At 38.9% G+C, this 16592-nt stretch overlaps 1 protein-coding gene across 6 annotated transcripts in view; it reads left to right on the top strand.

Annotated features, from left to right (window-relative positions):
- The first annotated feature begins 1920 nt into the window (after nt 1–1920).
- SMAD2 (SMAD family member 2) overlaps nt 1921–16592 on the top strand; it is a 92818-nt gene continuing 78146 nt past the window's right edge. For 4 of the 6 annotated variants that reach the window (XM_053571415.1, XM_053571414.1, XM_053571409.1 and 1 more), the window contains exons 1-2: nt 1921–2326; nt 2607–2691. The gene's annotated coding sequence lies outside the window, so the exon portion shown is untranslated. Of the gene's footprint in view, nt 2382–2606; nt 2692–16592 lie in introns of all 6 variants that reach the window. The other 2 variants (XM_053571410.1, XM_053571413.1) reach the window with 1 other exon arrangement.

The following is a 16592-nucleotide window of genomic DNA, read 5'->3' as shown; positions in this document are numbered from 1 at the left end:
TTTGTTCCTACCCCTACTACCTCAGCATACCCCAAATCCACATCTTGTTCACACAGGAGAAGACATTTGTGTGACCCAGGGTTGCTTTCTACAGGCCATTTCCTACTGACACAAGTCTTGTTACTATTGACTTGTGTTAGTGGAAGAAGCAACAGAAATAGTCTTTCTCCTTCTAAGTTAAACAGGCTTTGACCTGGCCTGGTGGCTTTGGAAAGTGGAAACAGAAGGCACAGGAGGTAGAACAGCTCCACCAATTGGTTTCCCGAATCTCCATCATAAACTATTTTTGAAAAGGGGTTTGAAGAGCTACTTCTAAACTGACAAGGGGAGAAACCACTCTGGAAATAAACTTTTGAAGGAAAAAATTCTTCCTAGGAAGTTCATATTTGCTTAAATATTTGCATACTGCAGAAGCAGAAGAAACGTTAGCAATCACTACCTTTCCTTTAACTTCATAGCCCTATGTTATTCATTTTCATACGTATGTTTTATTTAATCATCACACCACTATGTTTAAGTAGGCATCATTGCAGGCATCTTCCACTTGCCAAAGATCACAGATTTGAAACAGAGCTTCACTCAGAACTAAAATTTGCCTGACTCCAGGGTTCATGCTCTACAGTGCAATCTTTCCATGAGAAAAGTACTTCCACGTTTCAGGAGAAAAATAGTGGAAATGCAGAGATTTTGAAAGGGCATCTGGAAAACCTATATGCTTCAGGGGATGGCAAAATATTGCTCAGGGTCCACTTGAAGGTATTCTCTTCTGGGACACCTTCAACTCTGAGAAGAGAATACTTCAGCAACTCTGTTTGACATGGTCATTTGGTATGATCACTAATTTGTACTGCTGGTTGCTCTTTCCTACTTGCTAAGTCTGCAATTAAATCTATGAAGTACATCAGAATGAGTGCTGGATAGGCAGTCAAGAAAACCATGTTCTTGTATTGTCTCTGCCACCAATTACCTGTGTGAGAATGAAGTTCCTTTTAGTTCTATGGTGCTTCCTGCCTAAATATACAAAGCGCTTAATAAATACTCCATGTGATTAGTTGGACTCAACATTTTGTCAGCAGAGGCTTGGGTGTCCGTTAGGTAAAAGCAACAAGATTATCCCTGGAAAAGGTTACGACCTGGGTGTCCGTAAACTCAGGACCTTGCCGCCTCCTGTAAGCCACATGTGTTAAGTTGGGGCCTAGGAACAGAGCCAAAACAGTAAAAGGGGTAAGGAAAGAAAGCAATTAAGGGGAAACATGACACGCTTATCTTCTGGACTTCACAAGGATCCTTCGGAACATGCATTATTGTCATTTTTACTGAAAGTGGTACCACAAAGTAGTACCACTTAATACTGGCAAAAAATATAAACAAAAATATCTGCCTGATCTTAAAAGCACGTGAAAAATCCCGGCTCTGAGCTTATTTACATCTCAGACTCGCCCCAGTTCTGCAGCACGAGGGCCCCGCCCACTCGCCCACTGGATAGCACCGGACGCGCCCAGTTGCGGGCGGGGTACCCGGGCATCTCCAGAAGCCTCTTTCTGTCCCAGGAGCGTCCAGTCCTCTGGGCGGGCCCGACACCACCCCGGGGGATGAGCACGTGTCCAATCCCAGCTTCACGACGGAAGGTGGACGAGGCGGCGGTCCTCTTCTCCAGCCCCTCCCAACGGCGCTGACGAAGAGCTGCGAGGGTCCTGGGGCCCACTAGTCGCTGGGGCCGCCTCCCAGGGCAGCAGGATGCAAGCCTCCCGGTCCCCTCCCCCGGGCCCTGTGGGAGCGCGCCACAGACCAACTCAAGCGAAACCGCGGGCGTCCCACCTCGCCCGGCCGCGCCCCGCCTCGCCTCACGCTCGACGGGGGAGGCGGGACCAATCAGCGAGCGACGTCTCCCTTCCGATTCGAGGCCCCCGACGCGCGGCTCACACCCCGAACTCCCCGCGTGCTGATTGGCTGCGAGCGCCGCCGGTCCGGCTGAGAGGCGGAGCGGGCCGAAGGCAAAGGGAGGTGGGGAGGCGGTGGCCCGCGATTCCCTGCACCCCGCTCGCCCCATAGCCCTTCCCGCGGCACTCTGCCTCCTTCCTTTCCTCCTCCTCTCCCTCCGTCTTCCGTGCGCGCCCCGCGCGGCGCTCGGCCAGCGTGCCTCGCGCCCTAACGGGCGGCTGGGGGCGCCAATCAGCGGGCGGCAGGGTGCCAGCCCCGGGGCTTCGCCGGCGAATCGGCGGGGCTCGCGGCCCAGGGTGGGAGGCGGGTTTACCCGCGCGGCCGCGGCGGCGGAGGAGCAGCTCGCCAGCCAGCAGCCCGCGAGCGCCGAGCGAGCCGCCGGGAGGTGGGTGCGCTGCGCCTCCGCGGCCGGTCGCCGAGGGCGGAGGGCGGAAGCGGAGGTGGGCAGGCCGTGAGGGGATGCGGGCGCGCGCCTGAGGGGAGGAGGGGCGGCGCGGGGCGCGCGCTCTCAGCCCTCCTTCCCCGCGGGCGGCGGCCGAGCCCCCACCCCCCTGTGCGCCGGGGCCGCGGGCCAGGCCCGCGGCTGGGGGGCGGGGCGGGAAGACGGCGGCCGGGAGTGTTTTCAGTTCCGCCTCCAATCGCCCATTCCCCTCTTCCCCTCCCAGGCTCCTCCATCCCATCGGAAGAGGAAGGAACAAAAGGTCCCGCACCTCAAGGAGCTGACGGGGCGGGACCCGGCGACTCTGGCAGGTAAAGCCGTGGCGCCCGCGGGCCTCGGGCTAGGGGTGTGTTTGTGTTTGGCCACGGCCGAGCGCGGGGGGAGATTGGCCGTGTCACATGGCCACGGTGGGGTGGGGGGTTGGGGTGTGGTGAGTTCGGGGCTGTGGGCGCGCCGTCCCGGTGTGCGGGCATCTGGGGTCTGGGGCGGGCTGGAGAGCAGGGGCTCGGCGTCCCGGAGCTGCGTGCCCGACCGGGCCCTGTGCTGAGGCCGCCTGTGTCCCTTCGCCACCGCGGCCAACGCGCTAGTTAGTTTGTGGTTCTGATTTTTAAAACCGAAGGGTCAGAGCTCTTTCTTGTTTTTAGGAGTTGTTGGGAAGCCGTAGTAGGAGCAAGTAACACTTAGCTTCCACTTTTTTTTTCTTTTTGGTCCTGTAACCATTGTTAACTGTAATACTCTTGGGTTTTGTATTGCTTGTGTGTACTCACACCCAAACACGGCTGATACTCTGTCGAGATCATCCCTAATTCACTGTGAAAGTTGCTGTGTGAGTGGAGCCTATTAGTTTTTATCACACGCCTTTAGAAAGCATGCAAATTGATTTTACGTTATTTCAAACTTGGTTTTCGGAATTGCAGCTTTAAGTTTTTGTTGTCTTGTAGGGGATGCTGTCCTTGTGTCAGGTACTTTTGTCTTTTACTTACTTTCCTTACTTGGTGTTGGTTTTCTTTTGATCCTAAACAAAAGAGAAACAACAGGTTAGTTCTGTTATGCTTTCTGCTTGACCCTTTGAAAGCTAAATACTACCAGCTTGTTGTTAGCCAGACCTTTAAGAAAAGTCTCCAGGTAAAATGAATTTGCAAGCAGCACTGTTCATCAGTCATCTCTTGTTTTTACAGTTTGGAGTATCCTAAGTTTTGGTGTGTTAAACTTTTAAATCTGCATGTGTAAAATAGTTTTTAATAAATATTTCATCTTTTCAAAAATGATCTCTGAAATGTCAGTTAACTTCCAAAATTCCTTTTCATTTTCTCTTTTCATATGACTTGAACCTGTATTAGTGATAGGATGTTTTCCGTGAGGATAAATGCACCATTACTATGGTGAAAATATATTTGCCATTCTATTTTGTCCCTCTTTAAAAAAGTTTTCTTCAGGGCGGCGCCTGTGGCTCAGTCGGTAAAGCGCCGGCCCCATATACCGAGGGTGGCGGGTTCAAACCCGGCCCCGGCTGAACTGCAACCAAAAAATAGCCGGGCGTTGTGGCGGGCGCCTGTAGTCCCAGCTACTCGGGAGGCTGAGGCAAGAGAATCGCTTAAGCCCAGGAGTTGGAGGTTGCTGTGAGCTGTGTGATGCCATAGCACTCTACCGAGGGCCATAAAGTAAGACTCTGTCTCTACAAAAAAAAAAAAGTTTTCTTCTCACAGAAAAGTGTAAATCAGTTAATTGAAGTTCTAACAGTTTTAATACGGGAATTAGTGAAGCAAATGCAACACAGAAAGGGGAGAAATAATGTAAAACTGACTTTATAAATGTATCATGGTTTTAGGGTTTTTTCTTTCATTTGCTTTGGAAAAAACCCATACAAGATATTTAAAAACTTTCCTCCACCAGAAGTTATTTAGCAGTGTTTATATTAAATTCAGAAAGTAACGCTGCTTTTATTTTGTAAAGTTCCTTAGTCTTTGCTATAAACTTAGCTGTGGTAGTAAATATAAAGAGTTAAGGTTTTTGGACATTTCTAAAAGGAGTGTCGACTTGTATTCTTAATGTTAAAATCTACAGGATTTAACTGAGTTAAAAGAAGTTTATTGTCTAGGACACATTGATTTCTGGCCTTCTTTTAGTAAGAAATTGCTCTAAGACCTTGAATTTTACATTTGATAGCTACACTTCTTAAGTGATTTTAGAGTGTTCTCAAGATTTTGTAACCTACCTGTACCTGGTCATAAGGGTTCAATCTTTACACAATCTGTAAGGTTTATGAAATGGTCTTGTAAGAAACTGTACAGGGTAATTTCCTGCTTGTGGCTTGTCATGCTTGTTATGTGTTTTAACTCATAAGTAGGAATATTGGGAATAGTTTTTTATACTTCAGCAAAAGTTCTTTTTAATATAAGGAACAGAGGTAGTTTCTACTTCAGGATGTCTAAGAAGCCTCCTTTTCATTTTCATATTGTGTTGTGTTGCTGTAAATCTTACTAGTTGATGTTTGAGGGAAAATACATATGAGTGAAGAAAACCTCCTTTTAGCTGTGTAAACTGCTGGTCAAAGACCTATTGAATTTTTACATTTTTGCAAATTTTGTTTTGACTTAGGTCTGACAGCGTTTCCTTATTGTTTGGTTTTGATTCTGTTGGTTTTGTGCTGTAGGTAGCAGCTTTTTCATACAGGTGTTTTTGCAGTGCATGTAAGGGCTGTATTTAGTGCAGTCTGGCAGATGGAGATTTATTCATATTCTTGGGACAAAAGTCATTTTCTAGAGGGTGGAAAGGGGCATGTCTTTTAGATTTCTTGTTTTTCATGGGAGTAGAAGAGCCATTTTTAGGCTTGTAGTTTTTTAAGTATTACAAAGGTATGTCAGAAAATGTGAAATGTAAAGAATTCAAAACCAGTTCAGGAGAGGTTATGCGTTCAGATAACTTGTGTTTATCGAACAAGTAGCATTTATTCAACAGACAGCTTTTTCTGTGTGTCAAGCTCTATCTTAACAGCAGACAAGTACACCTCTGTTCTTAATGGAATTGGAAAAATGGAAACTCCTCATGTCCTCTGCCCTATTCCCCAGTGTTTAGAGTAAGAAAATTATGTTAATGTACAAACTGAGGGAAGGGAGTATGCTTGTACTGCTTCCTATCCAATGTAGAGGACCGCATTAGGGAAGTTGTGATGTGTTAATTTGTAGTGTCACTGGGAATGATCAGTGTATTTTTGGTGGGGTGGAGGTGGGGGGGCAATTTTGCATGGCCTGTGCAAACTGAAGATATGGCCAGTCTTCTAGAAAAGTGTTTGTTGCCAAATGCGTATACTTGCGGAGCTAATCTTTATTTCTCCTTCAATTTGATTTCCCATTGCCTTTTAGTTACAGAAATGGGTTAAGGAACAATGGTAAACTTGAATCAGGTTCCAGTGAAAGGATCAGAAATGAAGTATAAAAATAATTAGTAAAACTGAGAATAAGGTTTGTGAAGCAGTCGCTTGTAGTGGAAAGACCTTGGTTTTTGGAATAGAGCCCTAAACTAATATTTGGTTTCTCAGTTGCAGTATTAGGTAAAATTACTCCTTAACCCTTGATCGTTGATTTTTTTGACTGAAAATGGAAGTAATAACACCTACCTCTTAAGGTTATTACAAGAATTGATCACAATTAAAGTACCTAGAACATTCCAGAGACCTAACTACCTTCCCAAATGATCTCTTCTTTTCTGTAGATTTCAGTTATTTGGGCTCTTTCTAGTCCACTAATATCCTTGACCTATTATAAGATGTATTTGAGTAGCAGACACTAAGCCACAAAAGCCTTGAGTAGCCAAATTGTCCAAGTACATACATTAAGGCATAGGAGTGAGTTAGGGCCCCTTAGTCAGAACCTGTTGGCATTTATTTAAAATGTTTCTAACAAGCACAGTTTCTGGCTTCTAAGCCCAAAGTATATTAGAAATAAATAGGTTATGGCTAGTGTGGAGGTTTAAGGGGGGTATAGGTGTGTGGTGGTTAGGAGGATGGGGAACTATTAGCCTGTTATTTTAAGAAAAAAAAAAAAAACAGATAACACCCAGGTAAGGATAAAAGAGATAATCTACATAATACAAGACACAAAAATATTCAAAGCCTGACTAGCATAGCATGTCTGGGGCCATCCTGTGCAGGACCAGACCTGAATGCATAGTAAGGAATGTTCATCAATTACCTTAAATCATGTTAGGGAAAATCTTTTTAAGAGTGCAGTAATCTACATAATATACTTTAGATTGTCATTCAAGATGATTAACAAATGTTCTTAATGGGGTAGAACATTATGTTCTGTAGCTTATGACTTATTTCATGATAGATCCATAGTACCTGCCATGAAAAAGATGTTTTTCATTTGTTTTGCCATTTAGAGAGCCATGATGCCACACTGAAAAGCCTTAATGCTAGTCAGTGTAGTAAAGAGAGGAGATGGAGGTGATATAGCTCCTTATGCTATACCTTTTCTTCAGGGTAATTTTTTTTTTTTTTTTTTGATCAGTCTGTGGGAGTGTCATGTAAAACTTTTCACTTAGGCCTTGAGGAGTATATTAAAGATTTCCAGAATCAAGCAAGTGTGGATAGTTGGCCAGTCTCTTTGAGAGCTTCTTGACTCTTACATATGATTTCTGCCCAGTATTAGCATTCACAATTTTTTTTGATTCTCTTCCTCCCTACCTTAGGGTTACTTTCTAAACTTATAGTCCCCACCCCCTAGACTGTGTACCAGTACTGGTCTGATCCCTGGTCTATTTAGGAATCAGGCCATACAGAGGAGAAGAACGGCCTGTGAAGCTTCATCTGTATTTGCAGCTGTTCTCCACATTGCTTGCATCACCACCTGACCTCCACCTTCTGTCACATCAGTGGTGGCATTAGATTCTCGTAGGAGCCTCAACCCTACTGTAAACTGTGTGTGAGGGCTCTAGGTTGTGTCTTCTTAGGATAATTTAAAGCCCGGTCTGAGATGGAACTTGAGGCAGTGATACTAGTGCTAGGACCGTCTAGTTGCAGGAAAACAAGCTCAGGGCTCCCAGTGATTGTGCATTATGGTGAATTGTATAATTATTTCGTATATATTACAGTATAATAATAATAGAAACAGTGCATAATAAATATAATGTGCTTGAATCATCCCGAAACCATTGCCCTCTACCCCTGGTCTGTGGAAAAATTAGTTTCCAAGAAACCAGTCAGTACCTGCTGCCAAAAAGGTTGGGGACTGTTGTTCTGAACCATCTACTTCATCAAATAATTACTGATGACCTTGTAATATGTAACCAATTTTTTGGCTTCCAAAAAAATGGGATTTTTTTTTTTTATAGTGGCAGTACAAAAGTAATCCAGCCCTTTTCTCATTTAAAAATGTGTAGTTAGAAACTTAATCAGCTAGTAAGGAAAAATAATGTTGGGTGAACAACTGGCAGACTGTTCTTAGCCTCTGAGTCTTAAGTCAAAAAAAAACTCTTGATCTAAAGAAGTAGCATAGTAAATCTGTGATTTAGTAATTTGCCTGTTTTAAAAAGTAAACTGCATGTTCATACGCTGCTTCTACTGCTTCCAAAAATTCTATAAAGCAGTGATTCTCAACCTTCCTAATGCTGCAGTGTATTGTCATTGTTACAACGAACCGCTGCTATAAAGAAATAATGGTTAAGGTCTTGTGAATATTAAAAAAGTGTTTTCTTAATCACATCTTTCGTTTCAAAATGTGGATTGCTAAATCTGATTTGCAGAATCCTTATAAACGATGCAATGGAAGCTGGGCCCATGAGCTTTATCCCTTGACTTGAATGAATTATTGAAGATTTTTTTTTGACCAGAGATGCTTTATCTGTGCCAGAGAACAAATTTTCTATGTTTAGATCAGCTTTTTTAATATTTCATAGATAGTTAGGTTGTAGTTCATGTTAGATACTCAATTAAGCTTTTCTTCTTAAAACATTTGAAGTATCAGGAGGATCGAGTTTTGGCTTAAGACTTTGGGTGTTTCTGCTGTGAACCAGTAGTTTTGAGACTCTAATAAAAGTGCACTCATTTGTACCTACAACAGCGACTAGAAAGCCTTAAGAGAAATATTAGTCTCCAAATGTAAGACAGATAAAAGGAGTAACACTCTTCAGGAGAATGGGCAGTTGTCTAAGCCCAGTCTGATAAGTTTTCCCCTAGTACTTATTCCCAGGAAGCCTTTGACACACCAGTATAGAACAACAGGTCTTAGAGAAATCTTTGCTGTGGACCTGTCTAACAGATAGCTGACAACCATGTGTACCTGTTTAGCACTTGAAATGTGAGTACTATGACTGAGGAACTGATGTTAAATTTTATTTAATTTAGTTCTAAGTTTAAGTAGCCCTGTGTATCTGGTAGCAACCATGTTGGACAAAACAGATAAAGGACATTGATCATTGTAGAAAGTTCTATTGTCCAATAGAGTTTCTACTCTAACTTTTCTTTAATTAAAATTTTATAGACGTGGGGCCCTGCCCACATGATTTGATGTGAGTGTTAGTGGGTGTTGGTTGCTGCTTCAGCAGAGGGTCAAGATAGACTCTGGTATTTTGAAGTACTTGAACTACTTAATGTTTGTGCTGAATTGAGTCTAGGCCTGTGTAGTCTCCTGATAGGTGCTTTTTAATAACCTGGGGGTAATAAACCAGTATGTGAGTTGTGTATTTACATGCTGAATTTAGAGATAATGGATTCCATGCAGCTCATTAAAGGTGAAAAGAATGTAACTTTTAGGTAAAAAAGTTTCTTAACACAGCAGTTCCTTGGTAATGGTGGACTTTTACTGAGCTAATAACTTGCTTCAAGGGTCAAATTCAAACTCTTCCATTAGGTTTGACAGTACATAAAATTGAGCACATGAATGTTTTTTGTTTGCTTTTGTTTTAAAAAGGCATGTTACTCATTGTTCTTCATGGGGCCAAGTTAGGTTTCCATTTGGCAGTGTCTTTTCTTACTAGCTTACACTTTGGAAAGAACATAGTTACAGTGAGAATTGAGAAATCTGTTTATTTTTAAATTGTTTTTAAGTGTCTTTAATGCTTTCTGTTGTCTGGTTACTGATGATTTGTGACTAAAACATTTGTAAAATTCCAAGTCATTGATGCTGCTGCTTTTTTCTGTATTGTGTGATATATTTGAATATAGATTACCAAAAATCTGATATAGTCAGTTGTTCCTTGGTGTCTGTTGGGGTTGGTTCTAGGGCCTTCTGAGGATCCAAAATCTGACAATGCTCAAGTTCTTTATATAAAATTCACATATAATCTATGTACATTCTTCTGGATTCTTTTAATTCTCTCTAGATTACTTAATACAATGTATATGTTAAGCAAATAGTTGCTATCCTGTGTTAAGGGATAATAGCAAGAAAAAAGTCTGCATGCTCAATATAGCTGCAGTTTTTCAAATATTTTCAATCTAAGATTGAAACCATTGATACTGGGATACTGAGTGTACAGTGATTTTATACTGTTTCCAATGGTTCCTTAAATATTCTGTGTGAAGTAATATTATATTTAAAGTATTCTATGTTGAAATAGTCAAACTTTGGTTTTTTTCTTTGAAATAAAAATTTGTAGAAGGGAATATTTTGTATTTCTCTGCAGTTTGAAGATACTTGAAATTTCTTTTCCTTCTGTGCCTTTTAAAAGTGCACGTTATGTTTGCTTTCTGTATTTAATCAATTTCTCTGTTCTGGACTTTGTAAAGTGTTTTTTACCACTCTTTTTCATATTTCCTTCCCACTGCCCTTCCAGGTGGATAGCCAACCTTAGTAGTCTTTTCAATGATCATACTATTTCCAGTGTTTGCCATTATTATCTATATTCTCCATCAAAATTTCTTAAAATGACACAGATATGCTAGAACAAGACAACAGATTAGGCCCATTTTTTCTACTGCAAAAAATGGGAATGTAGCATAATATGTAGGGCAAGTTTTCTTTTGTGTATATAGTTGATTTTAAGGGAGAGGAAAAAAGTACACAGGTACTAGACTTAGAAACATCAGTTTTAAGGAAAAGCTGTTCTTGGGGAGTTTACCAGAGATAGGATCTAGTAGGTAGGGTTGTTGAGGTTATAATGCCATTTGAAAAAAGGAGGCAGAACTCTGTGAACGGTATGCCTAAAAAAAAAAAAAAAAACCCAGCCAAACAAATAAAACACACACACACACACACAAAACTGTTCTGATAACATTGAAACATCTGGAAGAAAGATGCCTCAAACTTTTCTATGGAAAAACACTAGTCTTTAGATGAACTTAAATAGCACCACAAGGTAAAGAAGGGTAAATAAAAACAAATCTATAGTTAGACATGAAATAGTGAATTTTTTTAGGTAATACATTATTGTAACTTGAAAAGCAAAGGATTTACTGTGAAAAGTATCTTTGCCAGCTTGTACCTTGCTATCCATTTGCCTTCCCAAAGGTTTTTATGTATTGCTTCAGAGATTTTATTCATCTATGAGCAATGTTCTGCATAGATTAGTACCAATGGTCATGTCTTTCACTTAATAGTACATCTTGTAAATTATTCATGTTACTATATGAGTTCTTCTTTTTCCTTTGATTTGCATAATCTTTTGTATGGGTCTGTAATATACAAGGTATCTGTAAAGTTTATTAAAATAGTTGACTATTTTACATCGCACACGAACTTTATGGCCACCCTGTGTTTTATCAGTCCTCCATTGATGTACGTTTAGGTTATTTCCAGTCTTACGATATCATGTAGTAAAAACCACGCTGCAACAAATAACATTGTTTATGCATCATTTTGCATTTGTGTAGTTACGTCTATAAGAAAGGTTTCTAGGTATCGGTCAAAGATTATCAATGTTTGTACTTTATTTCAGAGAATGTATTTTATTCTTTTTTTAGTAAGTTATACATGTACATGGTATAAAAGTGAAAAGGAACAAAATAGTAAATATGAAAAAAATAAGTCTCACATTTCTTGTCTCCTGCTGCTGAGTTCCACTTTCCCGAAATGTAATCTGCTGTTACTAGCTTCTTTTTTATCCTTGTGTATCAAAATCAAATGATAAGAGCTACTCTCTTCAGTATGATAGCCACTAGCCACATGTGACTATTGAGCAGTTGAAAAAATACCACAATAGTTAATACTGATTGCATATTGAGGTGATACTATGTTAGATATATTGGTTTAAATTAATAAAGTTGTTATTAAAGTTATCAAGTTGATCTTATAATTCTCAATATAATGGTATTAATTAGGAGTTGGGATCTTTGGGGAATAGTTTGGTCATGAGTGGAGCCCTCATGAGTAGGATTAGTGCCTTTATAAAAGAGACCCTGAAACTTTTAATATCTCCTCCAAGAGAGAATACCACAAAAGGTGGCACTCTGCAACCCAGAAGAGGGCCCTCACGAGAACCTACTAGTGCTTTTGCCCTGATTTCGGACTTACTATGAGAAATAGATTTCTATTGTTTTTAAGCCATCCAATCTGGTACTTTGTTATAGCAGTCCAAACTGACTAAGGCATACCTATTTTTACTTTTTTAATGTGGCTAATAGAAAATTTACCATTAATATATAATTTACATCCTATATCTGTTGGACAGCACAGGTCTAAAGAAATGTATATATAAACATGTATGAATATATGTGAATTCTTGTACTGAGGCAAAAAATAATTTTTTTTCCATTGTAATCTATGGAATCATAAATTTCTTGCTAAAATGTTTATTGAACAGCGTTAGCAGGCTGTTCTTTTTGGCCTAATCATTCACTCTCATCCATTTATCCTTATCATTGTGGGTGTTATCAGTGAAAGTGATGCTTCCATTGACTTTACCATGTTCACTTTGGAGAGAAGTTTGGTATTATTCGTGGCTCCACAGTTTTGAACCTGCTCTGGTTTGTAGTGGTTGCCTCTACATCTGGTACATGCAGTCATCCTGGGTGAAAGTACCCTTTTACTGTCATATTATGGATTTCCTTCATTTTTCCCCTTTGTTAGATCTCCTGTTCTTTTTTACTACTCTCTTTTTGATGAAATATTTCCTTCAGGACCTTCTTTGAGAGTGTTAGAGAGTTTTAGTGGTGTGTGTGTGTGTGTGTGTGAATGTTTGGAGATGTTACATGTCTGAAAATGTCTTTATTCTACCTTACTATTAAGGTAGAATTTACTATTCTACCCAATACTATTGGGTAAGACCAGTTGGAAGTGATCCCTCCTCCACCGAATTATCAAGGTGTTGCTCTCTTTACTTACTGCGTTCCTGTTGACAGAACCAAAGACATTCTGATTCTTTTTTGTTCTTTTCTATATAACCTATTTTTTTCTCCCTGGAAACTTTAGTCTCTTTATTTGTCCTTGGCATTCTGAAGTTTCACTGCCATAGGCCTTGTATAGCTGTTTTACCATCTATTGAATTAGGGTCTTAGTGGGTCCTTTCCATTTGGAAACTCCTGTCTTTCTTTTTTGACCCTCTGCTCCATTATCTTCAATGTCTTTTCAGAACTCCTATTTGGACCTCCAGAGCTGGTCCTTCAGTTTTCTTTTTCATTTTTCTGTACTATTTTCCATCTTTATTTTCTGCTTTCTGGAAGATTTCCTCTGTTTTCTCTACCAGTGCTTCTGTTAGGTGTATGGTTTTGGTTTTGTTTTGTTTTTTCCTTTTTTCCTGTTTCTGCTGTCATGAACTGTCAAGCTATCCAGAGCTATCTTACTCTCTGAATGCTTTCTATGAGTGAATGCTGCTCTTGTTTCAGCATTCCTAATCTCTGACTATCTGGATGATTTTTAATGTGTTTTCTTTTTCTATATAGTCTCAATTTTCTTTAAGCTTCATTTTTCTCTTTCTGCTTGCCATTCTTCCACAGATAATCAAAGTAATCCTTGATTAAGAAGTAGGGATCTAAGAAACAGATCAGAAACTGAACATGTGGATAAAGCTTGTCTTGGTTCTGTTTCACTGTCCAGAGATTTGAACGGGCTGTTTATCGGTAAACTGTTGGTATTAATATTGGTATGCTTTTCCTTCTGCATTGGTCAAGTACCCTAGAGAAGAGTCCTTTGATCTAACCATGAAGACGTTTACTAGTGTTTGGGAGCTGGAACCCAATGCAAGAAGGGTTTTGGAGGGGGTGGTGTCTACATTGAGCATACAGTGTGCTCATGTTCCCTTACTCCCTCTGTTCTCCTTCTCAATGATACCTAGCCAGGGATATTGCTTTACCCTCTGCAGAGAATAAACATTGAGGCAGAGGGGCAGTTGCACACAGACTGGGAGGTATGGATTTAAGAATCTGCATAATTCCTTTTCTAACAGCTCCCACCCATTCCTACCTATTTTATCTCCTCCTTCCTGATATGACTGGTGCTGGTGTGAAGGGTGCTGTTGGTTCCTTAACCTTTTGAAGATTCTGTATAAATTAGGGTGTTTTTCAGTTTGCTTTATAGCTGATCTAGAATTAGTAGTCTCTGACCTGTTCAGTTATTGCTCATCCATTTGCCAGCTATTAAAATTCTGCTTCTGTTTTCTTCTTAGCTCTTCTCCTTATTATCATCATTAGATTCTATTCTTCAATTGCTTTATTATAGTTTTTAATAGGCTACTGTCTTAACCTGCAATCCACTGATGAGTTAAGTTTTTCCATTAAAAAAGTTTATGTTACCCTCCAGAAGAATTAAAGTAGAATATATAGTTCCAAGTCAGTGGAGATGAAGATTGGAAATGAAAAAAAATTTAATCCCAATATAAGGCAGAGAAAGAAGCAGCAAAGAAAATGCATAGGAACTAGAAAACACAAAATAAGGTGGCAAAAATTAGCTTAGATATCTCCATATAAATCCAACACATAATTTCAGGTTACAATTTCTGATTAAAGGAGAATAAAAATTAAAAAAATACAACTAAAGTGTGGTGGCATAGTTTAAAAGTTAAAGGAATGGAAAAATACACTAGGTGTAATATATAAGGTAAAATTAACAGAATTATAGGGATAAATCAAATGATAATTATAGTAGGAAATTTTAGCATATCTCAGTAATTTATGAAAAGGTAGATTAAAAAAATTACAAGGTTATAAAGGATTGGAAGAGAAACAAGCACCTAACAATTAGAAAAGATGTGTTCTTTTTACGTACCCATGGAATTTTACAAAAACTGGTTATATGTTAGACTTAAAAGCAAGTGTTAACAAATTCCAAAGAATTTATACCATACAAATAACATCCTTGGACCCCAGTGCAGTTAAGTTAGTGACGTGATAGGAAGATAGCACCAAATCCCCAAGTCTGTAGTTGTATACTAAAAAACATTTAAACAGAATAATCAAACGCATGGGATACAACTGAAGGGCATTTGCCTTTATGGGAAGTTTAGAACCTTAAATGTTTATTAGTAAAATAATAAAAAATTGATGAAAATTTATGAGCTAGCTACATAAATTAAAAATGAATGAGCTATCTATGTAATATAATGAGTTTGAATGTAATAGGTTACAAAAAGTTAGGAAATAATAAAGTTAATAGCAGATGTTAATTTTAAAAACACTTACAGTTAACTAAACCAAAGGTGCTAAGTTGAAAAGACTGTTTGCCAAGATTGGTAGAGGAGAAAAAGAATGTATTAGAAATGAAAAGAGGGTGTGTAACTGTAGATGAATTGAGATTTTAAAAATACTGTGAGGAGCTTTATGTCTTTACGTTTTGAAACAAGTAAAGTGAATTTCTAGCAAAATAAATTGCCAAAATTGGCTTAATAAGAATTAGAAACTTGACTAGATCATGATTTAAAAATTTAAATTCATTCTTAGAAATCTGCCTATACCAAGCTGTAAGTCAAAAGCCCAGGCAAGTACAACCATAGATATGAATAATCAACAATTTCAATCTTAATACAAAATGTTACAGAAAATAAATCCTTTTGCAAGGCTGCTGTATAACTTTAATGCCCCAATTGGATAGTATGAGAAGGGGATGTTGAACTTGGCAATAAAAATTGTATGTTGTAAAATGTTAACATTTACTTAAAACAAAATACCATGACTAATTGTTTGTCTCAGGAATGTAATGATTAAATATTAGAAAATCTATAAATGAAATTCATCACATTTGCACATGAAAGGAGAAAAGCCATATGATAATTTTGTAGATAACAGGGGAAAAGCAAATAATAAAATTTAGTATTTGTTCATGAGAAAAATACTTAGAAAACTAGAAATATGAGAACTTACTGAAGTATTTAGTTAAAACACAGAAGAGTACTATGGTATAATTTCATTTATATGAATTTCTAAAATGGTGATAGAAATCAGATCAGATCTCCCCAGGATGGGGAGGGCCTATTGACTGAAAAGGGACACAAGAAAAATGGTCTGTCTTGATTGGAATGGTAGTTACATCGATGTAAACATTTGTCAGAATTCATCAAACTCTCTGCTTAACCTTTTGTATATTTTATTGCATTAAGTTTTGCCTCAATAAAATTGATTTTTAAAAAATCAATATGTGAAAACCAATGCATTTGTGTGGACTAGCAACAAAGAAAATTTAAAAGAACCCCCATTTAAAATGGTAATAAAAACTACAAAATATCTAGGGAAGAATACAACAAAAATGTGTGAGACCTTAATGGAGAATGTTTTAAAACACATATTAAAATCAAAATGAAAGATGTTTGTGTTTATGATTGGAAGACATTATCATAAAGATGTCAGTTTTCTTCCAGTTAAAGTCCCAGCAGGTAAATAGGAATTCACAGATATGATGGTTTTTACCTCAGATACAGAATATTGGAAGAAAAAATAAAAGCCCAGAAACATAAGTAGCATTATAAATTGATATGGAAAAAGTCAGTAGCATGTCTGATTATCTCTGTTGGATAGAGAAAGATACCTCATATCATCAGAAATAAATTCCAAGGAGATTAGATACCTTAAGGTGAAAAGCAAAGCATTAGATTTTATGACTTCTAGAAGATCACAGCTTGTGAAAGGACGTTTAAGAAGATGTAAATGTATACATTGTGGGATTTAAAGTAAGTGAGCATATTAAAATATTGAAGTATAAAAAAAGCTTTCAAAAGTTATTTGCTGAGTAAAATTATATCCAGAATGTGTAAATGACAAAAGATTAAGTATCCAGAATACAAAAATAATTGCTGTGAAGGGAAATGAAGGTTTCATGGAAGAAAGTTTTTCCATGGACTGAGGTGT

Source organism: Nycticebus coucang, chromosome 19 (assembly GCF_027406575.1).
Source record: "Nycticebus coucang isolate mNycCou1 chromosome 19, mNycCou1.pri, whole genome shotgun sequence".
Classification (NCBI taxonomy): domain Eukaryota; kingdom Metazoa; phylum Chordata; class Mammalia; order Primates; family Lorisidae; genus Nycticebus; species Nycticebus coucang.
Note: the sequence above shows the minus strand (reverse complement) of the source record. Positions and strands in the feature narration are given on the sequence as shown.